Genomic DNA, 9,560 nt, shown 5'->3' on the forward strand with positions numbered 1-9,560 from the left:
TGACAAGTCTCATGCTGTCTACCTGAATACAACAGCATCTTTAAAGAAAAAGTTAGACATACTCAGCAATCTCAGAAAGTGATTCTAATTCAGCTGAAGCTTCAGGTGCCCCAATACCTTTAAAAACAAAAAACCCAACACCAGCAGAATAGAAGCCTTTCCTGTTAGATCAAAACTTAAAAAAAAAACTTGAAACAAAGCCTTAGTAATAACAGATATTTGAAGGGGAGGGAGAGTTGTTTCTTGAGGTAGCCCATGACTCATGTCATATCATCACCTGTAACTTCATATCATGTTATCTTGGTGGACCCTACTGTTCTGCGACATAAGCCAGTGACACGATGTAAAGTAACATACATTGTAAGCAAATTCCTTTCTGGCTACATACCTGTTGTTTCTGGGCAAACAAGGTAATTCAGGCACAAATCTCTTGAACGAGTAAGAGAAAACCTGCAAAGTGTTATTTGGATTGGAAACAATACTCTCATGTTATACTAAGAGGCACCTCTGGGTCTCGGAGATTTTCACCTAGCAACATAGCCAACTTTTCCAAGATTAAGTTCTGTTGCAGCACAATAACATTTATAACCACGTGCCAACAGACAAACTTTACCCATACAAGTTTATTCAAGCATCCTGAGGAAAAATAAACGCTCTTGTTACATGGGACTGGAAGAGGTACATACTACAAATAAATTCTCCTTCCCCCTTTGGAAGTCCCACTTTAGCTCAGGTTTAAAACAGCACAGCAGGTAGTTTAACAGGCCTCAGCTAGTTTGTGGTTTACCATAAATCTATTGGTCTTTAAGGGGTCCGCAGAGTGCAGGGGAACATCATGCTGCCACGTTCCTGGGAGCAGTGCCGTCCTTGTCTTTGTAAGCATGCATGTTTGAAAGTCAGTTCTAGACACAGTCATAACATTTTTCTGCCCCTTCAGGAGCTCGTATCACCAGATATGCTGAGTATAACAATTTTGTTTTAACAATAGCAAAGGAGCTAGATACAAGAAAGAGGAGTGCTTCTTTCGCGCTCTTTTTTCCACACATACTCAGAGCAGCTAGTCAGTGGTGTGCTTCCCATCGGTTGATTATACCTGTAGTAGAACGACTTTCTTTCATCAGTCCTGATTTCAGGGGTTTGTACCATTGTTTTCATCTCTACTTCGGTGAAACTGCTTACAACAGAGAAGCAGTAGGTATGATAGCCCCTCATAGCTGCTGGGAAATGAGAGCACTCTCAAGCTGAGTACATCTCACCGGGCAAGAAGAAACCAACCACCCTGTGGTGCTCCCAACCACAGGCAGAGCTGCCCTCTTACATGCATCAGCTTCAGTATGAATATAGCATCTCCAGTCAGGTTTTGATTAAGCTTTAAGCAGCTAAAGATACACTTGATAAAAACCTCAACAGACAGCCCAGGACATTTTTAAGCCTTGTCTTACCTTTAAAAGAAAGTTGTTGAGAAGACATGGGGGCCCCAGGGATTTGCATAGCTCCCAAAGGCTCAGGAGGCTGCTTGCCACTTCCCTTGGCTGGCACACTGCTACCAGTGAGATAAGGAAAGGGAGCTGTAACCCTTTCCTGGGAGTTACAGCCCGGCTGCGTGGCTGGAGCAGGCTGGCACATGACAGCTGATGTAAGAAATACCTTTAGTTTCTGGAATAAGACTTGAAAAATTTCAGTTTTTTTCTTAAAAGTGAGCTGAAAACAGGAATCATGCTGATCATTGTGAAATCCATCTCTGGATCAGACACTTGATCTGAGCTACCAAGCAGCCTAGGAGTCACTAACGAATAATAAGTGTGGTTTCTCCTCTTTTCTCAGTTTTTATGACCTAGTTTCATCTTTTCTCTCAGGATGTGTTCATCCTGCCACACTGCACTTGCACACCCCGTGACTTCATGTTCTGTTTCCAGGCAGTTTGGTCTATATGACCCCAAAAGCATTCCTGTCCTCCTCCAGCTGCTGACTGCGTAAGCCTGGCTTTTCCCAGCGAAATGCATTCCTCAGACAAGCTTCAGCTCCATCAGCTTGACCTGTCAGCATGTCAGGCCAGCTTTGCCACACAGCCACCAATAACTCTAGAAGTGGTTCAGATTTGCCATTTGCTTGAAGAGAAACGCACAACAGTCCATTTTGGTTGGGCTTGTCAGCTGGGTGCTTTGGGTTTGTCCTGTGCACACATTTGGAAAGCAAATTAAATTTCATTTAATTGATCATGCTGACTAACAGGAATTTCATCCTTTTCCAGCTTGATTTAATCTGATGTCCTTTTCCTATGTTCTGGAGGTTTAGGAGAAGATCGCAACAGTAGACATGAGCAGTATTTACTTTTGTCTATCATCTCCACTGCCTCCTGCTCTAACATGCTGGAAACTCCAGAACATTTTAAATCTGCAATTTCTAAAACGTATGATGACAATAGAGATTGCTTAGAATAATCTTCCCTGAGATGTTCACAGCAGCCCTGTCAAATCGCCCGTGCTAAGCATGAGACATGCTATTTGGGCACCTTCCAGACCCATCTCCTCTGCCACGCATGTTCACTGTGCATTTACAGCACTATACCATAGCTTTCCACTTTGTGACCCTACACGTCGCAAACAGAAAGCTAGACCTGTCTGTGGCCAGCCCGCCAGCTTCAGATGGCACGGGAGGTCCCTGGACAAGCACAAGGTTGTGTATCTGTACCTACAGGGGAGCTTATGTTGTCCAAGGGCATCCTGTGCTCCTATTGCATGAGCTCACACCACCATCCTGAGCCCTGCCGTGCTGGACCCGGCACAAAGGGACCCAGATAAGGTGAAAGGTCCGCACCACTAGCAAGAACTTTGCCTATGTAGCCCTGCGTGACAGCAGACAGTGGAACACAAGCCAGCTGGCAGCCAGGGAGTGCATCACACCGAGCAGCTAAGAACCATGGAGGAAGCGATGCTGGGGAGAAGGGATCTCACGTGGCACCATGCTGCAGAGGTGCTGGGGGACAAAGATCATAAACAGTATTAGAAAGGACTGAGAGAATAAAGGAAGGAAAGGATTGTTCTGAAAATAGGACATAGGACTGCCAAGTTGACAGATAGTGTCTTGATAACCATGTTAGGTGTCATCCCCACGAGTCATTTCCATATTCTATCAAATACTCATTTGACTAAGGGAAGTTGCAGACACACAGACAGGTGCTTTGCACTCCTGCTGGAGCAACGAGACTTGCTGGAGGCCATGTGGCAATGAGTTCCCTCTGGCAGGAGGGAACAGGATGGAGTGTGAACGGGATGGAGCGTGAAAGAGATGGAGCGTGCTTTGAGCAGTTACACATGGGCCATGTTCTCAGCATAGGGTTAGCACAGGACAGGTGAGAAGAAACTGTGGTGACTCCTGGATAATGTTGGAGTAAGGTAAAGTAGCAGGCAGATCTGAGCAGAAGTCAGCTGATAACAACATTACTCCACCAAATATCTCCTGGATCAGAGAGAGGACCTGAAAGTTTCTTTCTGATTTCGAATATTGAAGAATAGGTGCTAAATAGCACTGAAGTGGTGCTTATTTAAGTACTTTGATCTGACAGAAGCGTGCCCCTCAAGAGCATTAATGAGGACACAGTAAACACAGGATTCCTTCCAGATCTACCTGAAAATCAGCACCCTCACGTCCCCATCACCTGCACATCCGTCTTAGCTGGCAAAAAGCAAAGGGGAATAGGAAGCCCTGAAGAGATTATTGAAAACAAATTGTCATGGTGAAGAGTCCTGATTTACCCGTTTGCTCTCCGGCTGCACATATGCTCCGTCTGGCTGCTGCAGTTAACCCTTTCCCCATCAGCAGCAGCTTCTGCGCTGGCCATCCCCCAGCATGGGGCAGAGAGGAGAACCGACGGAGCATCCACCCAGCCAGGGAGCCCCACAACCCACACGAGCCTTGGAAACTGGAGCTTCAATGTGTCGTTCAGCTTTTACTGCCATGGGGTAGTGTTTTTCACAGAGCATATTTGTATGTACGATTTAAATAAAAACATAGGGTTTCCCAGGCTTCTTCCATGGCTGGCAAAGCCCACAGTGTCCACTCCACTTTCTGTTTGACAGCTCTCATGTCTCCTTACATTGTGCCAGCCAAGGAGCACGGATTTGTCTGAGCTCTTTATCAGGGTGATCCTGGTGAGTGCTTAGTGTCAGCTGAGAGAAGCGGAGTGTCTCTGCTCCCGCTGAGGGCAACAGATGCTGAAGATGCTCAGCACTTTTTCTGATACTCTTAGCACCTTCAACCTTAAAATAACTATCATCTTTCAGTATCCAAGATTTCCTATCATTGCACAGCGGCGTGGCATATTGTCTCTATTATTTTGTCCTTTTCCCCTCCTTCCTCTCTAGGCTTGGACTGTCCGAAAGGAACAGGAGCTAAAACACTGGTACAGGGGGCAGTTAGTGTGGTAGCCTTCACACATGTTAATGGGATGTAAAAAAGGGCTGGGGTGGGCCAGATTATACAAGCACAGCCGCTGAGCTGCCAGTCGAGGAACATTCATCCAAACTGCCTGGTGCTCCTCAAGAGGCAGCGCAAATACGACTGAGGGTCAGAGAGGATACCTGAACCTCAAAGAGCTGTGTGAGGCTCTCCTGACAACTCATAGTCACGCTTAATAAAGAATACCAGGTAGCAATCGTGTGTTGGGATCATGCAATTTGGTCTAGTTGTTAGAAGAGACACCTGGAAAGGGGAGCACCTGCGCCCCAGCCCCAGCTGGTGCTCCCAGCTTCAGCACATTGTGTTTTTCTGTGCCTCCATTTCCATATGTGTAAAGTAAGGCTAACAGGATTGTTGATGCCATTATTATTATAAATTATGCATTTTCTGTCAGCTGACCCCCTTTTGCAATGCTTACACCCAGTGACCACTAGTTTTTTTGCGTGAATAGTCCTCTTTAAGTGATGATGAGAGGCAGTGTGCGGGTGGTGACAGGACTGAACTCTTAAAGGATTTTGTCTTTGGTTTCCCTCGGTAACACTCACAAGCACTGGGAGAATACAGGCTGTGCAGGAAGCCGGAGCGCTGTGGGCACGCTGGGCTCACGGCACTTCTCCTCCTCTCGAACAAAGGCAGCATCTTCCCTCGCCCGCCGTCACCTCCCATTGATGTCAGGAAAGTTCACTTGCTGCAGCTTTTGCAAGTGAAAAGCTAATATGTTCTTGAGGAGGGAGTAGAGGCCGTTTGTTTAAGTAAGATAATGCTAACATCCCAAATGGCAAGTCAGGATTCAGAAAATAGCATTTCTTTTTAAATCATGCAGGAGGTCCTCTTCATTTTATTTATTCACAGGGCCTGAATCAACAGCTGCCCAGACAAAGATATTTAGAGAGAGCAAACAAAAAGGAGGCTGTTCACCCTGGGCTCCAGATACAAATAGAGAAGAAAGGAGAAAATGTCAAATCTGCATAAACCCCGGATGGCTCCCTGATGGGTATAAAAATACCTCTTTTGAATACCGTCTTGTAATTACAAAAAAGTTGAGGTAACCTTTTCTTATTTTCAGCAAATATTTCCCTTCTAATCCTAATGTCATTTTTCACTTGGTAAAAATGGAATCAAATCCCAAACCTGTACATCATTCTGTTGTTCAGATCGTACATCCATTCTGTTTATTCACAAAAACATAAATGTTTTCTTGCCATATCTTTATTACAAAATATGGAATATATAGTTTATTGTTCACTCTGGAAATGTGTAAAGTGGAATGGCAAAATAATTCCTGGTAGAGTCAGAAGACTCCTGACAAGTGATTATTAATGATGAATTCTGATAGAGTAAATAAGATTGTTGCTAGAAAATGAGAAATGAAGATAAGAAAAAAGCATATTGCCCTAGAGGCAAACTGTGCTGCCTCAGGAACTTCTGCTTTCACAGGGAGACAAGATTTTTGTCAAGATACAAAATAGTTTTGTGTCAAATAAATTATTCATATGGCCATTATTCGTCACAGATTTCCCCTCTTCATGCTCTTCCACATACACACAGAGGTAAGAGTCAACTATTCACCAGATTATTAAGAATATCACAATATTCATTAAATCTTCACAAGGTCCATTTTATGGGCAGTTTTGTAGCATATTTAACCCCTAAGTCAGTCGAAGGCTGCAGGACAAGAGCTAACAAAATATTTCCTATCAAAAGGATGGGCTTTCAGGAAGGAAACCATATATTTAGTGCAGCTAAAACTCACGGTCACAAAATACACAAACCCTGATGAGAACCAGAGTTCATCCATCAGCAGCTGCAGTCCTGACAGCCTTTCTACCACTATCTGAATAGCAAATTACCTGTTTTCACTGTCTGGATCTCACCTCCTGGAGGAAGCCCACCGGCCCCAGGAGAAGGTGGGCGTTCATCATGATCATCCTCTTCCCTGACACTCCCTGCGCCCTTCACAGCCCAACACTGGAGGCAACTTCCACGCATCTCTTGCCTGCATCCAGAGGCACAACAAGCCTCTGGAACAGCTTAAATAATAAAAGAAAAACAAGAAGGAAGCAACAATAATTTGCCAGGATCTTTATTTTCAGAGATTTGAAATGGAACAGGTTCTTCCTACCTGTCTCTTTATCAAGAAAGCCCACCACTTTCTGGGGAAGTGTTTTAAATGCAGAAATTCATTGCCTCTTTGAAACACGACTAGATAATAAACACAATTTTAGAAGGAGGGAAAAAAGATACACATTTAAAGTATAGAACCACAAATAGCATTTTCTGCCTCCAGGACCTCACTGCTGCTCCCTGTGCGACACAGTGAGCAGGTGCAGGAGGTACTGACCACAGCATACCTTCATCTGGGCAAGGATGATAATGTAAAGAAAAATTTAGATGTGTTGTTTCACAGAAAGATTGCCATTGCCTGATAAAGAACACAGTCATAGGGTACTACATGTACAGTGCAATTTGACTCAATTGCCAACGAGAAATAAAATAAGGCTGAAAGCTGGGAAAAAGAAACATCTGCCATTTGCAAACCCAAGCATCACAGGGGAAAGGAGGGCAAGTCAGGCTCTCCTGGGTTCACGGGGCTCAGATTCTCTAACCATGCCGCTTCCCGAAATGCTGCTTCCCACAGCACTGTCTGCAATGCAGTCTACAAAAGTGGAAGGAATCTGGGCTGCACAGTGAACTTCAGCTCTGATAAAATATTCGGTTGTGTTATGTGTAACGTTCATGTTATTGGCAGTATGCTAGTCAATGTCATTGCTTTTTTTTGGAATATACCATGTTAGAAAATCATTTGGGGTAGGATTTTAATTTTCTCATTGGGTTCAGCAGCAGCTGAATGCTTTCCTTGCTGCATGTCAGAAGATCGGACAACTGCTGCCCTGCTGCCTCCCGTCAGCACGTGGCACAACAGCTTCCAGTCTCGGCAGTTGCAGCTCCCCCATCCATGAGTTAAATCAGCATTTGTGCGTTGTGGCCTTTTTTTTCCTCTTCTGTGCAGCATTACAATTTTTCAGGCTTCAACAACAGTGGCAGGAGCCCTCAGTGCCCTGTCACAGCATTGCACTCTGAGACCTCTTTTAGGCAACTCCGGATTTCGGGATGATGAGTTGAAGAGCCTGTATCCCACAGAGTTAGGGATGCTGAGTCAGTGCCTCCGTGGGCAAATCTGAAGACCCCATTGGGCCAGACTCCAGCCAAATCTGGGACAGACAGATGGTCCCAGGTCCAGGAGCTTAAAACCTGGAAAACCAAGCAGGATGCCTGCCCACCTTACCTACCTGGTGGGGTGCCCTTTGGGAAAAACTCCCTGGTGCTACTCAAGGGGGGTCTACATGACTTGAAACACTTGGCTTCTCGATGTCTCAGCTCTTTGCTCATAAAAACAACGTGGCATAGTTCCTTCACCTACATGGAGTAGTGAAATTAATTATAAATGGTTTTGAGTTTATTATCTGGGAGGAGCTATAGAAGTGTGACTGTTATTTTTAATAATGCATAAGTAATAATTTATTTAACATTTCTCTGTATTTCTCATCAGGTTCCTGAACCTGACGGCACTCCCCTGCTCTGTCTGCAAGTTCTCTCATGAAAGTTGACAATAAGCTGCAAATATTTTGTTGTTGTGTTGGGGTTTTTTTAGGATAATGAGATACTGTGTCTCAGTCATTAAAGTTGTGGCACCTGTTCTGTTAAAAAATAGGGTATCAAGTTTAAATATAATAGGATATGACATGAAATGAAAAGAATCAAACAGCTACTTTGTAAACATAATCTGTTAAATCCAGTAACTAGAATTAGTCTTATTTCTCTGCAGTGAGTTTATGCTGTGGTGTAACACGTTCATTCCAAGGCCATGGTGTCTGGATGGAGCTAAACAGACAGTTTAAACACTGAATGCTGTGTGCTGTGCTGCCTGCAGAATCAACTTGTGTTTCAAAATGACACAAAAGGACAGTAACTGTTTATTTAGGTGACACTGAACTATACAAAAGGAAAGTATTTTTCCAGATAGAAAAGAAGCAAATAACAATGTGTCCTACCTACAATCTGCATTGCAGGGATACATGTCTGGAGAGAAGCAGACAAATATTCAGAGGCTGAGGCATGAGACACAGTCTGGCTGGTAAAAGCTGGCAAGTCAAGCACAGAAAGTCCTGAGTCAGCCTCACCTCCAAAATCAAGCAACTGTAAATATAAAGTGGTTTGGATCTATGTTATTCTGGATATTCTGGAGCTTTCTGTCTTTTCTGTAACAGCCCAAAACATCCTCTGGATTTGGTTTCAAATTAAATCTGAGCTTGTTCTCTCATTGAGGGCAAATGGCAGCCCCAGGGGAAAACCAAGGTACCATTGGGCTTGTGGGCACTATGGCTTGCAGTGCCTGGCACAAGAATAGGAAAGGCTGATGGCCACCCAGGCTTTAAACCCGGGTAAGGGGAAGCATGTGTGCGCTTCCTTGGGTTTAGCCTTCCTCATGAAGATGCACTCAGTAAGGGCATTCCTGGAACAAATGTTGCAGCATGCTTGTTGCTATTACCTTTTCTCCATCCAGGCCACTCAGACAGAGGCAACTTAGACAACCTCAAGAGTCGCTGCGTCATTTCACTTCTATTTCCACAGAGCAATGAGGCCAGCTCTTCTTCCTCAGCAATGCTGTAGGTACAGATAGAAAAAAGGGGTATCAAGGCATCAGCCCTTGGCACCGCCTGAAGGGGGTGGCAAACTGGCCCCGGCTCTGCAGCCTGGTGCAGCCCCAGGGGTGCCAGGTGGCTGCAAGGGTAATGGGAGGGAGGCAATGTGCAAGGGGCCTCTTGGTCTCTCTGTGGCTTTTGCCTGGCAGCACCTACAACAGCTAAGAAGCAATGGGTTTTAAGGGAAGCAGTGCCAGAGTCCAAGAAAGAAGCAACTAAAAAAGGTTTCTGTTATTGGAAGACATGTATTCAAACTGATGCTTGCAGGAAGGATGTATGTTGGAGAGGAAGAAACCGCAAGCTCCAGCTCACTATCAGTTTGGTCTACTTCAGGGACTTTGATGCAGAGAGGCACCTTACCTGGGCTTCAGCCTCCCAATGAATGCGCTGGTTAAACAG

The sequence above is a fragment of the Ciconia boyciana genome, chromosome 6, assembly GCF_034638445.1.
Source record: "Ciconia boyciana chromosome 6, ASM3463844v1, whole genome shotgun sequence".
Lineage (NCBI taxonomy): Eukaryota > Metazoa > Chordata > Aves > Ciconiiformes > Ciconiidae > Ciconia > Ciconia boyciana.